Genomic DNA, 26,733 nt, shown 5'->3' on the forward strand with positions numbered 1-26,733 from the left:
TAATCTTACATCGTTGAGTTTCTGTAAATGTTGTTTGATTGAATCGATAACACAAAATTGTATACTCCTTTCTTTGTAAAAACTTTGATGTCATGGTTTGATTCTATGCAATGTAGTATATCCGTCGTTTAAATTCTCTGTCTCATGTGGGGGGAGCAAAACTTAATGTATATGATTGTAATTTTGTTTAAATAATTTTTTGTAGAAGTACCAATATGTGCAAACGTTCTGTTTTATTTAATATGTTTGGTTACTATTTTGTAAACTGCTGACCTTCACTTAGTGTCTTAGTTATTTCGTATGTAAAAGTTGTTGTGGTTCCCCTCGTGAACGGAACTGTGTAGCGCGCGCAAAATGTGGTTGGCATGGATAGAAAGGTGGAACAAAGAGTTAGTTGGGGACGAGCTACCAAACTATCAACTACTCATGTGAAAGTTGTGTATTGTGCTGGTTCCGAGAGAGGCTTTTCCTGACGCTTTCCAATGCCTCTGATGGACAGATAAAGAGCTGGGACTATTCTGAAATTCGTACTATCATCACCACCAAGAAATGATAGAGTCCAGCAATTCTACCTGCAAATCCACCTACCAACATGCACCCGCCACCAAATTGCGCAATCACTGTAATAGAACTGAAGAACGATAGTAATGTACAGTGAAAGATCAGCTCATTGGATGTGTTAGTGTGCTGAAATATAAGGTAATTTATAACTGAATTTATGTACCTACCTTGATTTTTTCCTTAGCACAACACCTTTCAGGTTCCTCTCCGTTTGAACTATGATTACCGAGCGTCTTTTATTGAAAGCATATTAAAATTAATATGGCAATAGAGTGCGCTAAGATTAATAACTTTTGTTGTAAGGATCTAACAAATATCTCAATTTTGTGTTTCACTGCAGTAAAAGTTCAGAACTGCAACTGTTGAGAGTTATATGTTCATGTTTGCTAAGTGTTTCACTGATGTAATGAAAGTGTATTTAGTTTGCTCTGCTACAGTGGTCAAGATTAAGCGCCCCCCCCCCCCCCCCCCCCCCCATTGAAAATAGTTCAAAGGTACAAAGTTACTTAATTATAGAAAGTTTCAATTACTCTTGTTATTAAAGTCAAATTCTGTACAATATTGGGTTCCTCTTGTGTAATAAAAGTGCATATTAATGTTGTAACAGGATCCACAGTTTGTCTATTGTGCTCATGCTACATAACGATTAATAGAAAGAGAACTATCTATGAAAACAGTAACTTCTTTATTTAAAAGACAGTGAGAAATAATGTTAGTGAATTCCATTTAATTTTCATTCTAAATAAAAAGGTGTTTAGCTGAGAGAAACTTAACCTATGACCAGTTTATAATTTTGCAGTGAACTACATTTACAATTTTTTGTCAGATAGGAAAGTGTTTGAAAAGTAATGTTGAACCTATGACTATTTTATGATTCTACAGTGAATATTGATAGTAATATTATTGAGATCATTCAGTTTGACTAAGCCTTGAAGGCAAAAGTATATGTCATTTTCTGTTACCATTATGCAAATAGCCATGTTCTCTTACATTTGTTAGCACTTTATTTAACGTGAACATATGCAGGTGCCAGAGTTCATTGCACTCTCGTGTCACGAAGTATAGTCTGTGATTGCCCACTGAAGTTACTTATTTTCAGTTTCTTGAATAAGAATGTCACTCATTCTTATGCCTTATTAGGCTGACGCCCGTTGTTATTCTCATTTGGACACTGTGGACAGGCAAATTATTGTTTGTCACTGTTTAAATATTTACGTAATTCTGAGTTTCACTTCCGATAAGCTACCTCCATTAGGTATTTCACGGTCAACGCAAACAAAATTCCTCTCAGAGGGTAACACTGCTCAGTTGCTTTATACCATAATTACTTTAACAAAATAGTTCCATTTTACGATCTGCTTCCTACTTTAAGGTTATGGTATAGCAGTTGCAGACGGGAGTGTTATAAGGTAGCGTGTGGTATTGGCGGAAAGTGGCCCGGGCGTGTGACATGGGCTGCCCCCTCTACCACTTCCGTCCTTGCTGTCAAACATAAAGTAGTTTTGGACAAATTTTTCTTTTTATAGCAAGTTTGACTGATATCAGTCCAGTGGTTTAGGCGGAGATGTGGGACTTACATACATATACAGGGTGTTACAAAAAGGTACGGCCAAACTTTCAGGAAACATTCCTCTCACACAAATAAAGAAGAGATGTTATGTGGACATGTGTCCGGAAACGCTAAATTTCCATGTTAGAGCTCATTTTAGTTTCGTCAGTATGTACTGTACTTCCTCGATTCACCGCCAGTTGGCCCAATTGAAGGAAGGTAATGTTGACTTCGGTGCTTGTGTTGACATGCGACTCTTTGCTCTACAGTACTAGCATCAAGCACATCAGTACGTAGCATCAACAGGCTAGTGTTCATCACGAACGTGGTTTTGCAGTCAGTGCAATGTTTACAAATGCGGAGTTGGCAGATGCCCATTTGATGTATGGATTAGCACGGGCAATAGTCGTGACGCGGTACGTTTGTGTCGAGACAGATTTCCAGAACGAAGGTGTCCCGACAGGAAGACGTTCGAAGCCTATGACTCGGGACTGGGGAAGACCTAGAACGACTATGACACCTGCAATGGACGAGGCAATTCTTCGTGCAGCTGACGATAACCCTAATGTCAGCGTCAGAGAAGTTGCTGCTGTACAAGATAACGTTGACCACGTCACTGTATGGAGAGTGCTACGGGAGAACCAGTTGTTTCCGTACCATGTACAGCGTGTGCAGGCACTATCAGCAGCTGATTGGCCTCCACGGGTACACTTCTGCGAATGGTTCATCCAACAATGTGTCAATCCTCATTTCAGTGCAAATGTTCTCTTTACGGATGAGGCTTCATTCCAACGTGATCAAATTGTAAATTTTCACAATCAACATGTGTGGGCTGACGAGAATCCGCAAGCAATTGTGCAATCACGTCATCAACACAGACTTTCTGTGAACGTTTGGGCAGGCATTGTTGGTGATGTCTTGGTTAGACCCCATGTTCTTCCACCTACGCTCAATGGAGCACGTTATCATGATTTCATACGGGATACTCTACCCGTGCTGCTAGAACATGTGCCTTTACAAGTACGACACAACATGTGGTTCATACACGATGGAGCTCCTGCACACATCAGTCGAAGTGTTCGTACACTTCCCAACAACAGATTCGGTGAGCGATGGATTGGTAGAGGCGGACCAATTCCATGGCCTCCACGCTCTCCTGACCTCAACCCTCTCGACTTTCATTTATGGGGACATTTGAAAGCTCTTGTCTACGCAACCCTGGTACCAAATGTAGAGACTCTTCGTGCTCGTATTGTGGAGGGCTGTGATACAATACGCCATTCTGCATGGCTGCATCAGCGCATCAGGGATTCCATGCGACGGAGGGTGGATGCACGTATCCTCGCTAACGGAGGACATTTTGAGCATTTCCTGTAACAAAGTGTTTGAAGTCACGCTGGTACGTTCTGTTGCTGTGTGTTTCCGTTCCATGATTAATGTGATTTGAAGAGAAGTAATAAAATGAGCTCTAACATGGAAAGTAAGAGTTTCCGGACACATGTCCACATAACATATTTTCTTTCTTTGTGTGTGAGGAATGTTTCCTGAAAGTTTGGCCGTACCTTTTTGTAACACCCTGTATACGTACATACAAACATACATATTTAGACGTATACGTATGTCCATTTTTTATAATATGTATGGATTTGGGGTGGCCAAATATATATTGGACACCGTGTACCATGAAGACCGAGAAATACGAATTAAAGGCGCCGTTTCCTGCAGGAGCAGTAGTATCCGCAAAAGAGCACGCCTGAAGTGGGACGCGCCGAGTTGTGGATGTAAATAAGCGCGGCATCGGGGCGCCCTGCGCCGTGACGAGTGTGCCGGCGCAGCCCGGCCCGGCCCGGCCCGGCCCGGCGCGAGGGAGCGACTGACACGGCGCGGCGTGGCGCCTGATCAGTATTCATAGCCGGGGAGGTCCGGGTGGCGCGGCCCGCCGCGACACGACACGGCCCGCGCGCGCCGGCAAAGTAGTCCGGGCCCGGGCAGCCCGCATCTGCTAACTGTAAATGCCTGCAAACGAGTGCGGCCCGAGCGCAAACACCAAATTGCATCTAAATTACTTTGTTTACGTCCGCACTAGCGCACAGCGAGGGCGAATTATCGCCGCACACCCCTCTGACGCTGGGGGGACCTCAAAAGGGACCAGAATATTGAAAGTAAGGGAAACAGATACGTTGGCAGAGATGCAGTCAGTCTGGCGAATGGATAGCAGTTGTTGAAGAGAAATTAGGAAGTTTATTTAAGTATTGCTAGAGGCTGACAGAAACAATTGCACACCCACTGAATATCTACAAGGGGCGTTCACTAAGTACTGCAACACTTTTTTTCTCGGCCAATTTCGGTTAAAAATGCAGTATTTGTTGTTGGATATCGCTGCTCTACTGGACATCTCTGTTGGTAGTGCTCACACATTCGTCCACCAGTTGAGGTACTGAAGGTTTATGCCCACTGAGTTCCTCTCTGTCTAAGGGAAGACCATAAAGAGTAACGAACGACCATCTGTGCAGAACTGCTTATGCGTTACGAGGCTGATAGTGACAATTTTTTATGGAATATCGTCACAGGGGATGAAACATGGCTTCATCACTTCGAACCGTAAACAAAAGATAATCCATGGGGTGCCGCCAAACCACCTTCCCTCCGCAGAAAAAGTTCAATGCCGTACCCTGAGCCGGTAACGTCATGGCGCTGATTATTCTGTTTGATGTCCTCCCTCATGGCGCAACTATCAGTTTTGAAGTACACTACTGGCCATTAAAATTGCTACACCAAGAAGAAATGCAAATGATAAACGGTTATTCATTGGACAAATATATTGTACTAGAACTCACATGTGATTACGTTTTCACGCGATTTGAGTGCATAGATCCTGAGAAATCAGTACACAGAACAACCACCTCTGGCCGTAACACCGGCTTTGATACGCCTGGGTATTGAGTCAAACAGAGCTTGGATGACGTGTACAGGTACAGCTGTCCATGCAGCTTCAACACGATACCACAGTTCATCAAGAGAAGCGATTGGCGTATTGTGACGAGCCAGTTACTCTGCCACCATTGACCAGACGTTTTCAATTGGTGAGAGATCTGGAGAATGTGCTGGCTAGAGCAGCAGTCGAACTTTTTCTGTATCCAGAAAGGCCCGTACAGGACCTGCAACATGCAGTCGTGCATTATCCTGCTGAAATGTAGGGTTTCGCAGGGATCGAATGAAGGGTAGAGCCACGGGTCGTAACACATCTGAAATGTGTCGTCCACTGTTCAAAGTGCCGTCAATGCGAACAAGAGGTGACCGAGACGTGTAACTAATGGCACCCCATACCATCACGCCAGTTGATACGCCAGTATGGCGATGACGAATACACGGTTCCAATGTGCGTTAACCGCTATGTCACCAAACACGGATGCGACCATCATGATGCTGTAAACAGAACCTGGATTCAGCCGAAAAAATGACGTTTTGCCATTCGTGCACCCAGGTTCGTCGTTGAGTAAACCAATGCAGGCGCTCCTGTCTGTGATGCAGCGTCACGGGTAACTGTAGCCATGGTCTCCTGATAGTCCATGCTGCTGCAAACGTCGCTGAACTGTTCGTGCAGATAGTTGCCTTGCAAACGTCCCCATCTGTTGACTCAGGAATCGAGACGTGGCTGGACGATCCGTTACAGCCATGCGGATAAGATGCCTGTCATCTCGACTGCTAGTGATAAGAGGCCGTTGGGATCCAGCACGGCCTTCCGTATTACCCTCCTGAACCCACCGATTCCACATTCTGCTAAAAGTCATTGGATCTCGACCAACGCGAGCAGCAATGTCACGACACGATAAATCGCAATCGCGATAGACTACAATCCGACCTTTATGAAAGTCGGAAACGTTATGGTACGCATTTCTCCTCCTTACACAAGGCATCACAACAACGTTTCACCAGGCAACGCCACTCAACTGCTGTTTGTGTATAAGAAATCGGTTGGAAACTTTCCTCATGTCAGCACGTTGTAGGTGTCGCCACCGGCGCCAACCTTTTGTAAATGCTCTGAAAACCTAATCATTTGCATATCACAGCATCTCCTTCCTGTCGGTTAAATTTCGCGTCTGTAGCACGTCATCTTCGTGGTGTAGCAGTTTTAATGGCCAGTAGTGTATATTGTGCTATCCTTAGGAAATCGAAGAAGCGACTTCAGAGTGATTGTTGTTACAAAAATGCAAACAAACCTCTCCTTCCTCATGAGAACACAAGGCCTTACACAAGTCTGCGCACCGGAAAGGAGCTCACAAAGCTTCATTGGACTGTTATTCCACATCCACGCTACAGCCCGGATCTCGCACCTTCAGACTTTCCTGAAGGACGAACTCCGTGGGAAGCAGTGCGTGGATGATGGGCTCAAATGGTTAAAATGGCTCTGAGCACTATGGGACTCAACTTCTGAGGTCATTAGTCCCCGAGAACTTAGAACTAGTTAAACCTAGCTAACCTAAGGACATCACACACATCCATGCCCGAGGCAGGATTCGAACCTGCGACCGTAGCGATCTCGCGGTTCCAGACTGCAGCGCCTAGAACCGCACGGACACTTCGGCCGGCACGTGGATGATGGGGAAGTTACTGAAGTAGCAAGACGTTAGCTGCGACGTCGACCAGTAGAATGGTACGATGCGGGTATACGGGCTCTCCCAGTAAGGTGGCATAAGGCCGTCGCGCTGAACAGAGATTATGTTGAAAAATAGGATTTCGTAGCCAAAAGAGTGGGGAATAATAGGTGTACTGGAATCCTGAATAAAACCAACATGCTTTCAGAAAAAAAGTGTTGCATTAATTATTGAACGCCCCTCCTACATCAGCACTTCGTGTAGCAAATCTCTTCCCCCTTTTTCTGTTCCAGTCGCGAATGGTCCGCGGAAAGAGCGATTGCTAGTAAGCACGCATTTGGACTCGAAACTATCTGATTTTATCTTCGAGGTATTTTCGCATTATATGCGTAGGAGGCAGTGATACATTGTCTGACAGAATTGTACGGTTTCAGATCTTCAACAATAAACCACATCGTGATGCAGAATGCGTCTCTGGCAGCGCCTGTCGCTGAAATTGGCTGCGGCTACGAGAAAGGCGTTCTGCATCACGATGTGGTTTACCGTTAAACTTCTGAGTGGTAATTGATAGCATTTAACACTAAAAAAACTTTGAAACAGAATTCAGTCCGTTCGTCTGTGCAGGTGCAGACCAGGCCTAGACAAGACGCGAGCATCTTTAGGGAGCGTTCAATTAGATAATTGTTTTTATGTTTCATAAGGAACGATATACTTTTTATTTACTTATTTGGGTTGGACGTATCGATCCATGCTGTCGAAGTTTTGGTTCAAATATAAAGACATTGTATACAGAAAGCACAAGATAAACACTTTGCCTGCCGGAGTGGCCGAGCGGTTCTAGGCGCTACAGTCTGGAACCGCGCGACCGCTACGGTCGCAGGTACGAATCCTGCCTCGGGCATGGATGTGTGTGATGTCCTCAGGTTAGTTAGGTTTAAGTAGTTCTAAGTTCTAGGGGGCTGATGACCTCAGAAGTTAAGTCCCATAGTGCTCAGAGCCATAAGCACTTTGAACGATGATTTAAGTTTATATTATGGGATCCATATACGCCCAACACTTATAGCTAGGGACAGGAAATAACTGTTTTATTTTATGACGAACTTCAGAAATACTTTTCGTCAGTCTCGGTGTTTTTTATTGCCAAGTATGGTGTTATTTTTTGCAAATTCGGTGTTACTTCTGGTGTTCAAATCAAATGGCTCTGAGCACTATGGGACTTTAACTTCTGAGGTCATCAGTCGCCTAGAACTTAGAACTACTTAAACCTAACTAACCTAAGGACATCACACACATGCATGCCCGAGGCAGGACTCGAACATGCGACCGCAGCTGTCGCGCGGTTCGAGACTGTAGCGCCAGAGCCGCTCGGCCACAGCGGTCGGTCAGGAGAAGGTGCTCGTAGTCCAGGCATTTCTGGTGTCATTTTGTGTACATTTTGGTGTGTTTTTGCCAATTTTTATTATTAGTCTCTTACAACTTAATTTTTAAATGCCACACATCCTTTATTTTTGCTTTATTTGGTTCGTGTACAGTGATCTGTTAAAAATGAAAATATACCTCTCATTTACATTACATTTTCAGTGTATAAACCAGCAATGGGCTAAGTGCCAAAAAATTAATGCCGAGTTATTTATTTACTTTTTTTGTTTTGACGAAAATATTTTAAAGAAAAATTTTTATTGTGTGCAGTAAAAACACACAGTTATCGAAAAATTTTAAGTTGTTCCCTTCCTTTTATGAATGAAAATAAATATTTTGTTCTGAAAACGTAGGAAGTGCTAAATGCCGTCCAGTTATCGGCAAAAACAAGGTAAATGCTAATGGCAGAAACCTCAAGCATTTATCAGTTTTTTTAATAATACACGTTCTATAGATATATTTTACAGATATTCTATTGTGTAGTTCAATTATTTTTCATCCTTCTTTTAATTTTATAGAGTACAAAGCTATTTTACCTGATTAGTTGTTCGAAAAATGTTCTATTAGCTACTTTCAATTATGGCAGTATCAGTTGCAGATTTCTTTTGTTTTCAGCTAACAAGTTGTTCTTAAATCGCTGTGACGTTAAAACAAAGTTCTTCGCTTTGACAGTGGCAACCCATTTCTTGAAAATCTTGTAGGTGTTCCAGTCTTCAAGTTAGTTAAACATTTTTCTCGTCTTGATAACTCCAGGTGGAATTTTTTCGCTTGAATTCAACTACATTTGGAATTATTTATTTTCGTTGTATTGACTGCTTTTTTAAAATCAAAAGTTCTCACGATGGAGCATAGTAAACACACTGTAACCACAAATGGACTGTTAGGTGTCGCATTCTCCGTAAGTTTTTCAAGGTCCTGAGGTACTTGACATTCTTCCAGACTCTTACGTTTTCCAATCAGGGAAAAATTTGTGACACTTTATAAATGAATGACCAGAGACCAAAATTCAGGGTGTATCTCGTCATAATTGCGTAAAATCGTTGGATAGATAAAAAAGCCTCATTTTGCTCTTATTCTTGACAATGCAGTTATCACATCAGATGGAAAGATTTCGTTTTCTACAACACTCGGGTCTAAGGAGGCACGATGCAATTTCACTGCCGCCTCTGTCACTCATACTCTATGCCACAAAAACATGAGCCCATTATTGTTGTCGCGAACATGAATACACAGCTTGTAGCATGAAAGCTGACGTGAATAGTATGTGTAACTATGTTTTAGAGAAGGCGAAAATAACAGTTGTTCAAGATATGTTGAACACATGGATACGTCACTATTACGGAGCTGAGAAGAAATAATATGTTTCTCAGTTTTTTGTGGCGCTTTTCTAAAGCGGTGTTTGCCTCCCTATAGCCTGGTTTTCCCTGCAGCTCTACTGATAGTAAGCCACATTTACAGCAAGTGTCAATGTGTGGTCGACGGAATGAAATTTGTGGGAAAAGTTTTTAAAATTTTTTGGCACTTTGGACGATGCAGATTTCCACTCTACATTTATTGACATCCACATCCCATTTAGGCACTTTATTGAAAAAAAAAAAAGATAAATTTGAGTTGAACCTAATGTAACCAATTAAAGAAAAAGTAAAAAGGAACCATACACTTGGAAATTTTCTAAAAGAAAACTTTGTCGTAACTTTACAGTTCTCTTCTGAGACATTGCGCCACTGAAATGTTTTCACTTCATTATAATGTGGACATACCATACTGCCTTCATCACAAGAACAGACATTGTCAAATGTTCACATCTGCTGAAACTTCCTGGCGGATTAAAACTGTGTGCTGGACGGGAACTCGAACCCGGGGCCTTTACTTTTCGTAAGTACTCTACGGACTGAGCAACCAAATACGATTAATAACTTCCGCGCCTCCCCCACCCCCGCCCGGCCTCTCAAAGCTATATACCCGTATGTTACGTCAGACGTAAAAGGGTGCGTGGATAGCTCATTCGGTTGAGAACTTTCCTAAAAAAGGGAAAGGTCCCAGGTTCGATTCACTGTTCGGCAGACGGTTTTAATCTGCCAGGAAGTTTCAAATCAGTGCACACTCCGTTGTAGAGTGAAAATTCATTCTGAAACAACATTTTCTGCTGTTTTGGAAAATTGGTTTTCCACTTAATTATTCTATCTCTTCAGAATATCTATACACTGAGACCTCCCATGCTGGATCTACATAACAGAATCCTTTCACTGTCAGCATTAATGTAGCTTATCATTGTCATCCTACCGTTGAAATAGAAACGTTGTGCTGAACCCATACACTTGTAAGGATCTGTGACCATAAGTGTCGGTAGCCAGGTTTCAAGGTGCAGCCTAATGTGTTTCAGTGTTCATCTCTGTATAGAAAATTTCTCCCTTCAAATTTCTCAAAAATTTGCTGGTTTCACACAAAATGGAGGAATTTTACTTGGAATATAGGTGATGACATCACATCTTTTGATATCTCTGCACAACAAATCGTACCAAAACCGTGTGTTCCAGGAAAATCTTTACTATGGTGCATCATGTACACTGCATATTTTTGTAGGCACTATTTCGCAGATATAAATGCGAAAAACAGCAAATACGGCCCTGTACCTTCACAAGCAGCTATACCAACATGGCGCTTACTCATATGCATCTATCAGCCAATCCCAATGCAAGACACTTGTCGTGTCGCAAACGTTTTTCTGATGGCGAAACACAACACTGAAATGTTCAACATTTATTCAATGTAAATTCTACTGTTTCGTGAGTGAAGCTTTATATAGGCACTCTGATCTGTTGCACAGCCCAGAGTTTAGGTTGAAAGGTAGCGATTCGGTTGTGAGTTCATTCGTTTGTGCCTGGGACACTGTCTGTGATGAACCTTTTTGCTGCTTGTGTTGGAGTATTTTGGGTGATGATACTTGTACGAGAGACCGAGAATTAAATTTACCTGACTTTTGCCTTTGCATATCTCCACTCATATTAATTAAGGTAGCAGTTCCATAATTTTATTCATGAAATCGACAGTTAAAATCTCTTGATTGAGGTTTCATTTCAGCTCAAGTGGCCTACAGTCTCTTTTGAAATTACCTTGCTCATTTGTTGCATGAAAGCTTCGTATATTAATGTCTTATTACGATGTGTTTCTGCACATAAAATGTTTCATAAATTAAGGTGGCGGTTGGTATTTCTTGCCATTTTCTTTTGCATGAGTGCACTTTCTTTTATTATGATCGCTTTTCGGCTGCGTATTTCGTAAATGTTTTGGGAACTGGTTACGTCGAAATGTGTGGTGTAACGGTTACTTCGCCGGCCGCTGTGCCCGAGCGCTTCTAGGCGCTTCAGTCCGGAACCGCGCGAGTGCTACGGTCCTAGGTTCGAATCCTGCCTCGGGCATGGATGTGTGTGATATCCTTAGGTTAGTTAGATTTATGTAGTTCTAAGTTCTAGGGGACTGATGACCTCAGATGTTAAGTCCCATAGTGCTCAGAGCCATTTAAACCATTTTGAACGGTTACTTCCTTGAGAGAAAGTTATTCGTAAATTCGATATTTTACAGACCAGATTGTAGATATTGCGGCTTCCGACGGTTCTCTTTTGAAAGAAGGAACGTCGCAACAGGAGTGATTGAAATTTAAATGGCTGCCCGACTTCCGATTCCCAATTAACAGTTACATTTCATTTTGCCTTCTGACCTTCTGCTGTCTTGACCGTGGTCGGCATGGGGATCATCTCTTCTAGCAGGGCTTTCTGATTATTAATTAAAAATTTGTAGGAATCTACGAGGAATTATACAGACCAGAAGTACGACAGGTCTTTTAAAATCTTGCATATACTTCCGTAAACTCACACAGTAAATGCGAGGAAGCCCCTTACGAGTAACATATCGCATACTACACGCATGTGAATAACGCAAAGCTGACACAGCAAACGTCTCGCTGCAGGACAAGACAAAGTGAATAATTTGAAACATAAATGAGCGTCCTGTGAACTCTTCCAGTTCTTGATCAAAGAGGGAGACGGACACTGGGAGGTGAATAGTAATGATTATTATTATTCACAGGAAAGAAAAAACAGAAGCCAAGGGAGGTACAGTACATAGTACTATCGAGCAAGAGTGGTTAGCTTAGTCACGCCCACCGATCAAAATGGAAATCGTTGCATTTTGATGGTTGACGACCGAAATAATCGCGGTTGCTTTACCTTTAATGGGAAACAATAGACTACTAACCGGAGTTGCAAGGTCCAAGGCTGCTACTGAAAACAGTAGACAAGGACAAAGACGTACAAACGGCGCCAACTTCTGTGCTGCTAAACTCCACGGACCTTCCGGAACGAACCACAGCAACCAACTGTGGACGAGACGGCCTCTTCTGTCAGTGTTGTTACCGACAGAGTATCGCAACCCAGTAGGCGACCGCCAGCAGGAAGAGGAGCCCATAGCAAACCTAACCAGAGTGACGGTTAAGCTTTGCTCCAGACCGCAAGGCCTGGTCTCACGATTCCAAAGCTAAGTTCCCCGAAGCGGCGGCAGCTCGTCGAAAGGGGAGGGACAGACTGGTGACCTTCCGCCAAGAAGGCTCACACAGCCTTTATGGGTGTTCGCCATATTGCAAATTATTAGGAGTATTTAAATCAAGGCTAGGAAAATTATTTCGTCCCCATGAGACAAGTCCTCTAGTTAGGCAAGCCTACATCATATCTGACTGTCGGAGAAAATTAGTTTGATATGGTTTAAACTGAAAACTACCTTGAGCAGGTAAACAGAGAACCGACTCGTGGCGACAACATATTAGACCTTTTGGTGACAAACAGACCCGAACTATTTGAAACAGCTAACGCACAACAGGGAATCAGCGGTCATAAATCGGTTACAGCATCGATGATTTCAGTCGTAAATATCAAATATTAAAAAAGGTAGGAAGATGCGAAATGTAGTGTGAGGAGGACTATGCGAGAGGCGTTCAATTAATTTGAAAGTAAAGTTCTATGTACTTACTTGGCGGAAAATCCTAAGAAATTTTGGTCTTATGTCAATGCGGTAGGTGGATTAAAACAAAATGTCCAGACACTTTGCGACCAAAATGGTACTGAAACAGAGGATGACAGACTAAAGGCCGAAATACTAAATGTCTTTTTCCAAAGCTGTTACACAGAAGAAGAATGCACTGTAGTTCCTTCTCTAGATTGTCGCACAGATGACAAAATGGTACGTATCGAAATAGATGACAGAGGGATAGAAAAACAATTAAAATCGCTCAAAAGAGGAAAGGCCGCGGGACCTGATGGGATACCAGTTCGATTTTACACAGAGTACGCGAAGGAATTTGCCCCCCTTCTTGCAGCGGTGTACCGTAGGTCTCTAGAAGAGCGTAGCTTTCCAAAAGATTGGAAAAGGGCAGAGGTCATTCCCGTTTTCAAGAAGGGACGTCGAACAGATGTCCAGAACTATAGACCTATATCTCTAACGTCGATCAGTTGTAGAATTTTGGAACACGTATTATGTTCGAGTATAATGACTTTTCTGGAGACTAGAAATCTACTCTGTAGGAATCAGCATGGGTTTTGAAAAAGACGATAGTGTGAAACCTAGCTCGCGCTATTCGTCCACGAGGGCCATAGATACGGGTTCCCAGGTCGATGCCGTGTTTCTTGACTTCCGCAAGGCGTTTGATACAGTTCCCCACAGTCGTTTAATGAACAAAGTAAGAGCATATGGACTATCAGACCAGTTGTGTGATTGGATTTAAGAGTTCCTAGATAACAGAACGCAACATGTCATTCTCAATGGAGAGAAGTCTTCCGAAGTAAGAATGATTTCAGGTGTGCTGCAGGGGAGTGTCGTAGGACCGTTGCTATTCACAATATATATAAACGACCTTGTGGATAACTTCGGAAGTTCACTGAGGCTTTTTGCGGATGATTCTGTAGTATATCGAGAGGCTCTAACAATGGAAAATTGTACTGAAATGCAGGAGGATCTGCAGCGAATTGACGCATGGTGCAGGGAATGGCAATTGAATCTCAATGTAGACAAGTGTAATGTGCTGCGAATACATAGAAAGAAAGATCCTTTATCATATAGCTGCAATATAGCAGGCCAGCAACTGAAAGCAGTTAATTCCATAAATTATCTGGGAGTAGGCATTAGGAGTGATTTAAAATGGAATGACCATATAATATTAATCGTCGGTAAAGCAGATGCCAGCCTGAGATTAGTTGGAAGAATCCTAAGGAAATGCAGTCCGAAAACAAAGGAAGTAGGTTAAAGTACACTTGTTCGCCCACTGCTTGAACACTGCTCACCGGTGTGGGATCCGTACCAGATTGGTTGATAGAAGAGATAAAGAAGATCCAACGGAGAGGAGCGCGCTTCATTACAGGATCATTTAGTAATCGCGAAAGCGTTGCGAAGATGACAGATAAACTCCAGTGGAAGACTGCAAGAGAGACGCTCAGTAGTTCGTACCGGCTTTTGTTGAAGTTTCGAGAACATACTTTCACCGAGGAGTCAAGCAGTATATTGCTCCCTCCTACGTATATCTCGCGAAGTGACCATGAGGATAAAATCAGAGAGATTAGAGCCCACACAGAGGCATACCGACAATCTTTCTTTCCACGAACAATACGAGACTGGAATAGAAGGAAGAACCGATAGAGGTACTCATGGTACCCTCCGCCAAACACCGTCTGGTGGCTTGCGGAGTATGGATGTAGATGTAGATCGACCTTTGTGATATATCTAATGATCAGTAAATTTGCGCAAAGTCTGAATTTACTGCCAGAGAATTAAAATGTATTATTTTTATGACACTCTTTCTTTGTCAGAGAAACTGGACAGGGTGGTAGTCAGTTCTACTGCACACCTTATGGTAGGGTGGAGAAAAGTTTGTGCTCTACAACATGGTCGGTAGTGAGCCCCAAGACCTTCGTCTTTTTAGATGGTGATTTACAACGCCAGAAACCTTGCCGATTCTGCAAGATAAGAATACTCTCTCATATCGTGCTGGAAGTTATAGGTAAGTAAGGGAAACCGAGGGCTTTGTAGCGAGTATGTGTGGACTGCGGCAGAGTCTGAAGGGACTCCTGTACACTATACATACATCTTGTAATTTCTGTTGTTTATTCGTTTTATTAAAACACATAAACAAAGTGAAAATGGATTTCATATGTTTATGTCAGAGATTTCTGTGCCTTGTCGAGCGGTGCGGTTGTTTTCCTCATGGTCAGAGAGTAACTTTAATGGTGTGTCATGCTGCAACGTGAGACAGCCGACAGAGTGGGCGCGTGGCTGCGTTGTGCACAGCCGTGGAAGAGAGGAGCTCAAGGATAGACGGAGTGGTGGTCAGTTCATGGACGGAGAGAGGCGACGCTGTTTTGGCAGAGCCACGAAGGAGAGCTTTGACAATATGGTACGCTGTGGTGCTGTTGACTGGTTGTCGCTAAAGATCAATGCAGGGCGTAACATCTTTTTGTACACGACAACCTTGTGCAGCAGTTGGTGTCTTTTCCCAGCGGCGAGGACTGCGATTCCTTTGGAGATGGAGAAAGGGAACTGTGTAAGTCAAGAATCCTTTTTAGTGCTTACCTGAGTCCTATACCTGCTGACGGTTGTACACTGATGGTCTAATGCTTATATACAGTGCACGGTGATATGCGCGACCAGTGCATTAAATGTACTGGCTAGCAAACACCATTGCACTCAGACGTCTGTGGTTGTCACGCATCACGCTGTGCTTGTTGATTGAGAGCGCACTGACATGCAGGTGTGTTCCTTGTAAGTGAGAGCTATTTTATCCGTTAAATTACGTGCTGTGGGTGTAATTGATTTGTTGATGTAGTTTGTACGAAGAAAATTATCTTGTTCTTTGTTTTGTGCCAATGATGAATTTATACTTGTTACTGTGTAGGAATCCATGTACGAGGGACGTTCAATAAGGAATGAAAGACATTTTTTTTCTGAAAGCCAGGATTCCAATACCACATGTTATCCTTCACTCTTTCGGCAACAAAGTCATATTTTTCAACGCAATCTTTGTTCAATGCGACGGCCTTAGGCCACCTTAGCTGGGAGGACCACTATGCCTGCATGGTACCACTCTACTGGTCGATGTCAGAACCAACGTCTTACTCCACAAATAACCAAATAACCTGCTTATCATCGACATACAGCCTCTCGTGGAGTGCATCCTTCATTGGGGTAAACGGATGGAAGTCGGAAGGTACGATATCTCGGCTGTAGGCTGGATGAGGAAAAACAGACCAGTGAAGTTTTGTGAGTTTCTCTCGTGTGTCAGCATTACCAACAGAGGCGTCCAGTTGAGCCGCAAGGTGTTTGATAGTGATTCGTCGATCACCTCGAATTAGAGTGTCCATAAATTCCGACGTTCCAGGAGTCGCAGTTGTGTGTGATCGGCTGGCGCACGGAAGATCGGACAGGTTTGCACGACCTTGTTGGGATGCTAACAGACGCCTCACTCAACGAGCCGCCGTGCTATTGTTCACTGCCCTCCGTAGACATTCTGCAAGCGCCTATGAATATCTGCAGTGACAGCTCTCTCCTTGGAACGCACCTCCATTGCAGACGCCATTTTGAATGCTACGTATGGCGTCACCACCAACAGTAACTTTATGAAACTGTAGAGGCTAGAGTCGGCATATTCAACGATTTTCCGCAACAAATTCCGCATTTTTGCATCAGAAATTGGCCGAGAAAGACATATGATGCATTACTTTTTGAACGCCCCGCGTAGTCTTGGTGAGGTGCAAAGGGAGAGGCAATTTACGCGACGTAATACTCCACGGATTTAATTGGAAACTTTTATTGGCACACCCAGATTAACTGTCTTTCCTGGTGCTGTACCATATTAATATTAATAAGGGTCACCAGCCTTGCTTTGATCCCCAAGACAGGGCTAAAATTTAAAAGTTAGAAGTCAATAATTATAAGGCTGTAGCTATCTAAGTACTGTCAGCAAAGAATATGAGATCTGACCACTGTACGGGAATGTGTACAACATTGACTATCCAATAGAACCTCTCGCTGATGATCACCGCAACAACAAAGCAAGAATGTAGTTCAAAGTCAATAGGGAAAGAGTTACAGTAAAACATTACTCTCAGATTTTCACGGAAACCAATGAAATTTATTTGACATCTGCTATATCCCTCAGTAGATGGATATCAGTGAGCACGTCGATGCTCTGGAAGAAATGGAGTACCGGAGGTAGCCGCCAGGCAGGAGAGTAACCCGAAACTAATGGTAAGCGATCGAAACGTGATGGGCAAGACAACAGACCAGAACAAACAACCTAAACAACGAGACACTAAGAAAATCTTCACCACAGCGATAACGTGGCCCATGGCAGTAGAGAGACAAGCAAGGTAGTTATGAAGTAGTCCTAGTACAGCGAGTGTAGAGCCGACGATATCAGGTGCGAGCACTGAACTGACTGGCTGTCTTTTTTTTTTTAATTGTGATTTCATTCCCCTGCCCCATATGGGCAGGGGAGGGCTATCAGCGGCACAATCCGCCGCTCTTCAGCCGAGTGACATGACAACTAAAACAAGAATAAAATGTTACATATATAAGGCGATAAAAAGGGGAACATAAAACAGATTAAGGGGAGAGAATGGAGGTAAAAATGCACTGACATGGAGACGTTCATGGGGGGACAATTAAAAAAGTCACCAGAAAGTTAAAGAACACAGTTGGCGATTCTTAAAACACAAAGAAGACACTGAATGCACATGCATAGGTTGGCTACAGTATTAAAAACACTCCAGAACGACACACTTAAGACCCACTTGGAGCACACACGATGAAGAATAAAACTGCCATGTGGGACCTGCCGAGGGAGAGGTCAGAGAGGATGGAAAAGGAGGGGAGAGCAAGGGGCAGCAGGGGAGGTGGCGGGATGAAGAGAGTAGGGGCGTCAGCGGGTACACTAAGAGGCAGGAGACACGTGGGGCAGGAAATGAAGAGGGAAGGAAAGGCAGGAGGGAGTGCAGACACTGAAAGGGAGCACAAGAGAGGGAGGGTCAGTAGGAGGGGGAAGGGTGGGGGAGGAGAGGGAGCTCTGAGGAAGAGGCAGGAAGATGGGGTTAGAGTTAGTAGGAAGGGTAGATGTCAGGGCGAAGCTAATCATCCGGGAGGGGTAGATGGTGGAAGGTGCGTTGGGAAAGGAGGTGGAGGGTGTGGAGATGGAGAAAGGGTGGGACACAACGGTAAAGACGCGGTGAAGAGGAAGGGAGACACCAGGGAGTGAGGGGGATCAAGGCGGCGGACAATATATAGTGTGAGGATGTGTTCTAGGAAAATGAGAAGGTGGGGGAAGGGGATGAGGTCGTAGAAGATGCGCGTGGGGGACGGAAGGCGGATGCGGAAGGCGAGGCGGAGCGCATGGCGTTCGAGGATTTGGAGGGCTATATAGAACCGGGGAGGGGCGGAAATTCAAGCTATGCTGGCATAACAGAGGAGCGGGCGGATCAAGAATTTGCAGTTGTGAAGGATGGTGGAAGGATGCAGACCCCACGTGCGGCCGGACAGGAGTTTCAGGAGGCAGAGTCGGTTACTGGCTGTCTGATGGGCAGCCGCATTTGTACTGGCCGCGTGGAACGCTTCTGGCCGCCGTATTGAGGTGACGCTCTTGCTATACGAGAACAGCGCTGCGTAGCCGCCGTGCCCCCTAACGGCCATCAAGTCCATCTCCTCTGGAGGGCATTCAGTCTTCGTGGTGTTTGATACCCTAGCCAAGCCCGTCACGTTTATCCGAAACTGCCTCCCGCTAGCTAATGGCTTCAAGCACTGCTCTGAGGCCTCTTTCTACTGAACAAATAAAAAAGTCACCAATTCGCCACACTCCCCGAGAAAAGCAGTAAAGAGCCTAAGACGAATTCCAGCACGTGGACAGGTGTGCTCCTTCGAATGGTTTTTTAGGCTTATCGTTTCTGTTGTGTACGACTTCGTACACAAAGGAGAGGTGGGTTGCAGAATGGTGGGGTATCAGTCATCGTAGGGAAGCTGGACAGGAGCAGACATGATAAGCGAGCAAGTTAACACAGTAAACAGAAGCTTTAATTAACCTGTATTTCTTAAAGTGCACGAAGACTTGTAAGAAATAATCAGTAAGTTTCACGGAAGCTCGAAATTTAGTGCGGACGTCAATGGGAGATGCTTTTAATAGTTTCCAAAATAAAACATTGTCTCAAAATATGGTAGAACACCCAAAGAGATTCTGGTCGTATCTAAACTACACCAGTGGAAAAAAACAGTCAATACCGTCACTGCGCGATAGAGATGGAAATGTTACCGATGATGGTGCCACTAAAGCGGAGTTACTAAATACAGTTCTCCGCAGTTCTTTCATGAAAGAAGATGAAGTAAATATTCCAGAATTCGAAACCGGAACAGCTGTTAGCATGAGTGACATAAAAGTAGATATCTTAGGTGTTGCGAAACAACTGAAATCACTTAAGAATGGCAAGTCTTCTGGTCCAGATGGTATACCAGTCAGGTTCCTCTCAGAGTATGCAGAAACAATAGTGCCTTTCTTAGCAATCATATACAACCGATAATTGACGAAAGGTCTCTTCCTAAAGACTGGAAACTAGCACAGGTCACACCACTATTCAAGAAAGGAAATAGAAGTAACCCATTGAACTTCAAAATGGCTCAAATGGCTCTGAGCACTATGGGACTTAACATCTGTGGTCATCAGTCCCCTAGAACTTAGAACTACTTAAACCTAACTAACCTAAGGACATCACACACATCCATTCCCGAGGCAGGATTCGAACCTGCGACCGTAGCGGTCACGCGGTTCCAGACTGAAGCGCCTAGAACCGCACGGCCACATCGGCCGGCTCCATTGAATTGCACACCCATAACACTGATCTCAATTTGCAGTGGGATTTTGGAGCATATACTGTACTCGAACATTATGAATCATCTTGAAGAAAATAACTTATTGATACATAACCAACACGGATTCAGAAAATATCGTTCTTGTGCAACACAGCTAGCTCTTTATTCCCATGAAGTAATGAGTGCTGTCGACAAGAGATCTCAGATCGGTTCCATATTCCTCGATTTCCAGAAGGCTTTTGCTACCGTTCCACACAAGCGACTATTAATCAAATTGCGTCCATATGGAATATCGTCTCAGTTGTGTGACTCGATTCGTGACTTCCTGTACTTAAAGAAATCCGATACATTTTGGGTACACGTTAAATCGAACAAATACAAGGTCTGTCAATTCGACTAAATACCTAGGAATTACAATTACGAGCAACTTAAATTGGAAAGCCCACAGAGATAATATTGTGGGGAAGGCGAAACAAAGACTGCGCTTTGTTGGCAGAATATTTAGAAGATGCGACAAAGCCACTAGACAGCCTACATTACACTTGTCCGTCCTCTGCAGGAATATTGCTGCGCGGTGTGGGATCCTTACCAGGTAGGATTGACGGAGGACATCGAAAAAGTGCAAAGAAGGGGCGATCGTTTCGTGTTATCGCGCAACAGGGGTGAGAGTGTCACTGATATGATGCGCGAGTTGGGGTGGCAGTCACTGAAACAAAGGCGGTTTTCTTTGCGGCGAGATCTATTTACGAAATTTCAATCAGCAACATTCTCTCCCAAATGCGAAAATATTTTGTTGACACCCATCTACGTAGGGAGAAATAATCATAATAATAAAATAACAGAAATCAGATCTCGAACGGAAAGATTTAGGTGTTCCTTTTTCCCACGCGCCATTCGAGAGTGGAATGGTAGAGAAGTAGTATGAAAATGGCTCGATAAACCCTCTGCCAGGCACTTAACTGTGAATTGCAGAGTAACCATGTAGATGTAGATGCAGATGTAGAGTCCAGGTATCAGTGTTAACAAGAAAGAGACTCGCTGTACTAAGCACAAGTGATGGTACAAGTGGGTCATCTAGCCGTTGCCAGCCGTCCTATATAGCGGCGGTAGAGGGCGCTTGTAGTCCAGAGCCGCTGGAAGCGTGGCTCAGCGGGTGCGCACCATTGCATTTCCCAGATTCATGTCAGCGTAAGACGAAAACTTGTCATTCTGTGGGGTGTTATCGATTCGTGATACCACAGTTTCGGAAACGTATCATCTCTGATCAGTAAAGATCACTATCTCCAGACTTCTGAAATGATAACGGCTTTAATACACAAAGTCCACCCCAGAGTGCCCACGGCTTGCAGTCTCACCCCAACAAGGATTGCCGGCCGACTTTCCGAGTTCATGAGCTACAAACCGTTCCACTAAATTATTTAGCCAATCAGAATCAGGAGCAGAATGTAGGAGTTGTCATTGGCGACTTTCTGCTTACGATGCTTCTATAAGCTGCTGCCTCCTGGCGGGATATACATATCGAGTGATCAAAAAGTCAGTATAAATTTGAAAACTTGATAAACCACGGAATAATGTAGATAGGGAGGTTAAAATTGACACACATGCTTGGAATGACATGGGGTTTTATTAGAACAAAAAAAAAAACAAAGTTCACAAAATGTCTGACAGATGGCGCTGGACAGCAAAACGTCAGTGACTGCGCATGACAATCGTGTATAAAAGGAGCTGTAATGAGAGAGAGAGAATCAGATGTGCCAGCAGTCGCAGCATGTTGACGTTACCTGAAAAGGCGCTTTTAGTGAAGCTGTATTATCAGAATGGGGAATGTGCTAGTTCAGCGTTACGATCCTATCGCCATAGGAAGGGGATTCGAACGGGTAAAGGTCCGTTGACAAATGCAGCTGTGGCGAGAATGATTTCGAAGTTCGAAGCCACGGGTTGTTTACACGATAGACCCTGTAGTGGCCGACCGAGCACAAGGCTAATGCTGCTGAGACAGTTCAGGAAAAAATGGAGACTGTAGCGGGTTCGTCTATGCACGAGGAAGTTAGCGCTCGTGCAGTCGCACGTCGCACGTCGCACCGGCATTCCATACAGTACTGTTTGGCACTAGGCGTACCCTCCGATGCTATCCGTACAAAATCCATCGGCATCATGGCGATTTAGTGAAGCGGAGGGCATTTGCGGTGTGAGCATTTCAAAAGGTGGCGGGAGATGACGATTGGTTGAGTAACGTGTTGTGGACCGACGAAGCTCATTTCATGCTCCGAGGGTCTGTCAAAGCCCACAACTGCAGAATTTGGGCTACCGAAAATCCCAGAACTGTCGTGGAAACTCCATTGCACGACGAGAAAGTCACGGTATGGGTTGGATTTACCACATCTAACGTTACCGGGCCTTTTCTCTTCGAGGAAAGGCGTGATTCTGGTTTTGTAACTGCTACCGTGACGGGTGAGAGGTACGCCGATATGTTACAGAATCGTATCATCCCCAGCCTGGCTGATAAACATATGCTGGAACGTACGATGTTTATGCAGGATGGCGCTCCACCCCATATTGCTAGACGCGTGAAAGATCTCTTGCGCGCGTCGTTTGGTGATGATCGTGTGCTCAGCCGCCACTTTCCTCACGCTTGGCCTCCCAGGTCCCCAGACCTCAGTCAGTGCGATTATTGGCTTTGGGGTTACCTGAAGTCGCAAGTATATCGTGATCGACTGACATCTCTAGGGATGCTGAAAGACAACAAAAAATGGTTCAAATGGCTCTGAGCACTATGGGACTCAACATCTGAGGTCATCAGTCCCCTAGAACTTAGAACTACTTAAACCTAACTAACCTAATGACATCACACACATCCATGCCCGAGGCAGGATTCGAACCTGCGACCGTAACGGTCGCGCGGTTCCAGACTGAAGCGCCTAGAACCGCTCGGCCACAGTGGCCGGCTGAAAGACAACATCCGTCGCCTATGCCTCACCATAACTCCGGACATGCTTTACAGTGCTGTTCACAACATTATTCCTCGACTACAGCTATTGTTGAGGAATGATGGTGGACATATTGAGCATTTCCTGTAAAGAACATCATCTTTGCATTGTCTTACTTTGTTATGCTAATTATTGCTATTCTGATCAGATGAAGCGCCATCTGTCGGACATTTTTTGAACTTTTGTATTTTTTTGGTTCTAATAAAACCCATGTCATTCTAAGGATGTGTGTCAATCTGTACCTCTCTATCTACGTTATTCCGTGATTTATTCAGTTTTCAAATTTATACTGACTTTTTGATCACCCGGTAGATCGTTTTCTACCATGGACGTTGGAGACATAGACGGGCGCTCCTAAAATCCGCCTATTCGGTTCCGACCAGCATCCATTTAGGGTTAGGGATAACCCTTCTTCGTCATAAACTGGCGAAGACAAACCGGAACAGAGCCAGCTTGCATTGGCGGCCGGGAAATGTATGTTACAGCTGTACCACTACAGTCCATATATGTATATAAAGTCATATTGTGCAGAAGTAAAACTTTCCAGAACATTTTTGTTATATGAGTTAACAGCCATCAAGTAATCCATGAAATGCGTATTTGACCATCAGCTGTGTTACTGCAAACCTTAAACATCAACCGCTTCCGGTCTCAGATCACCATCAACGGACACATGGTTAAAAAAATAACAGTACAATTACATATATGTGTAGTGTCATTATTTGACAGTGGATGTATCTCAAATGTTATAGCATGTAATAAATTCCAGTACACCAATTTCTACTCACCTAGAGATGTATCCACTGGTCTACCCGCGTAGAATTTACTGTACTGGAGTTTATTACGTATCATAACACCTGAGATGTATCCGCTGTCAAATAATTGCATCAGATAGATTTACTTCAACTGCTTCTAACCTTATATCTGTTGATGATGGTCTAAGATCGAAACCGGTTTTGATTAATGTTTTCAGTTAAAGAGCTGACGTTCTAATATGCATTTCATGACTTCCCAAAACATTCTAATGCTGTCAAATTTCCATTTAATTTCCATCTGAGGGGATGAAAGAAAACAAGGAAAGGATTTATAAACAATACCTTGAAGTAGATTATAACTTCGTACTTTGAATTAGTTTCAAATGTAGAACAATGCTATGGAATTTAAGACGTTGTCTCCAGTTAGGAAAAAAAGCGAGGAATCGAAACTTCGGAACTTGTAGCTGGATATGTTTTAATGTTACTATACCCATCCGTGTTTCGTTACTAATTTTCAGTTTAATGATGAAAAACAAAAATATCCAGTTGGTCAGGTGGTCCAATAAACTACAAGCAACTTCACGATGTGCACACTCTTAAGTTGGATATTCGGAGTCTATTAAAAAAAAAAAGATTTGACTACATTTGTTTGAGCAATGAAATGTATATTTGTTTCCACTTTTCCAGGATCAAAACTACCTGGGTTATGATGAACCCTCATTAGTTATGGTTCAAAATTTCTCTTAAAATATCTGGAAGACAGTGACGGCTCATTGGGGAGGAGAAGAATTCCAATCCAAGGCGAGCTGTCGGGATATACGTAAACCTTTATTGTTCTAAATAACGAGCATAGCTCTCTGTGACACCTCAGCGCAATTTCTTCTGCACCGTTTTACATTCCTTGTGACCTATTATGCATGACCTGAACCTTCTTCATTCCAGATGAGAGTGGTTGCCAGGTCAGTTTCTTCAATGTGGCAGCTGCCGATTCCCTTTCCTTCCTTATCTTACTTACTTGTACGGGTTTCTCCTCTCTTCAGCAATTTCCCTGTAGTCCCGTTCTCCAGCTTTCACGATCACGGTAGTGTTCTTCCTCTTTCACGTCTCTCTCCCTCTTTCATATCATCGTAATTACTCCCACTCTCCGTGTTAATCTCGGCCGTCCACGCTTCCTCCTTCCTGGCGGCGACCATTCCAGGACTGCTTTGGGCTATCATCCTTGCTGCATTTGCCATACAAGGCCATACCATTGAAAAGCTCTATTCTCAGTTCTTTGCACGACAGGTTGTTCCATATCCAATACGTCCCTAATTTTCTCATTTCTTCCCCTCTCTCTTCTGGATATCCTAGCTATCCTCCATGTTCCATCCATCCCTACTGCCTGTACTCTACTTCCGTATCGCTCTCACAGGGACAATCCTTCTTTTCACTGTCCAATAGCTATAAGTTGAATTGTGGGTGCAGGATTACTAGCCATTTTCATCTTCCTTATTATCCTCTACACCCATTCCCATCTCCTATATCCAAGCGAATGCTCTGTTTCCTCACTTACTCTTTCCCAATCCCCTACCTTAAACTTTCTTGTGAATTTCTTGGTCCTCGTTTTATATACCTTGTTCCTATTCCAGCTCTCTTCATTCTCAGAGCCTAATCATATGTGACACAGTTTCATCTTTTCCTCAGTCACCTCCAACAACTCCAAGGTCATCCATTCAGTCCTTACTTTTCTCTCCCTTTCCCTTCCTGAAACCTCGTCCGCTGCTTCCTTAGTTGACCATTCCTTAGATTTAATCCTTTCTAGTACAAACTTTTAACGTTTTCTTATTCCAGCATTCTCTTCTTTCTTCTTCTGTTTTATCTTGGCCTTGATCGGAAAAGCAATTTTTGCAATAACTCTTAATAACTATAAAATGATCAGAGCCACATTATATTTCCCTTTTTACACTTACATCTTGCACCTTAATCACCCAGTGCTTGCGCACTGTCACATAGTCTATAACTGATTTCAGGTTCCTTGACAGATTGGTTCAGGTGTAACTTATGTATTTCCTTATGCTGATATTGGTCGTTCATAATAGTACACTTCTGAACGTTACAGAAGTTAATCAACCTCTCGATTTCTACATCCTCTCCCCACGGCCCCACAATGTTATCATTTGGTCTTTTTCCTATTCGTCCATTTAAGTTCCCCATTATTAACAATTCACGTCCATCTGGACATTCGTCAATCACTTCTTGTAAGTCAATGTCGACTTCCCTCTTCTTTTGGTCAGGCCCATATTCGTTCTGGCCATACACCTCCATTAATTCTAGTTTTATTCCAAGAATTTTTATTCTTACACGGATTATCCTTACATTTTCTTTTTATAAGAACTACTGCACCTGATTCTGCTCCTTCAGTTTTTTCCATTCCTCTCCAAAACAGAATCTTTTCTTTTTCGTTTCTGTCATTAGCAAGATATCCATTTGCAGTACTTCCATTTCTTTAATTATATTCTCAAATTTTCCTTCTAACCTCTTGTACTTAACCAGAGACGAAGCCTTTTGATCAATTCGGCTCTTTTATTTTCTTTGGGAAACGTAAAACATAGCAAAACCTGTTTTTACCGAAGTGAGATGCCAACCTCCCCCCCCCCCCCACCCCACCCCAATGAACTAAAATGGCTCTGAGCACTATGGGACTTAACATCTTTGGTCATCAGTCCCCTAGAACTTACAACTACTTAAACCTAACTAACCTAAGCACAACACCCAGTCATCACGAGGCAGAGAAAATCCCTGGCCCCGCCGGGAATCGAACCCGGGAACCCGGGCGTGGGAACCCAATGAACTCCCAACCTAGAGGACCGGATTTTTCCCCAAGGTTGACTCCTCTAGTTCGCCCGCACGCACAGTGATACTTTAAGCCAGTGTCTCCACGAAAGGGTCCTACCTTATTTAACAACTTAAAATTCCCCACCACAAATGATGAAAGTATT

Source organism: Schistocerca americana, chromosome 2 (genome assembly GCF_021461395.2).
Source record: "Schistocerca americana isolate TAMUIC-IGC-003095 chromosome 2, iqSchAmer2.1, whole genome shotgun sequence".
NCBI classification, from domain to species: domain Eukaryota; kingdom Metazoa; phylum Arthropoda; class Insecta; order Orthoptera; family Acrididae; genus Schistocerca; species Schistocerca americana.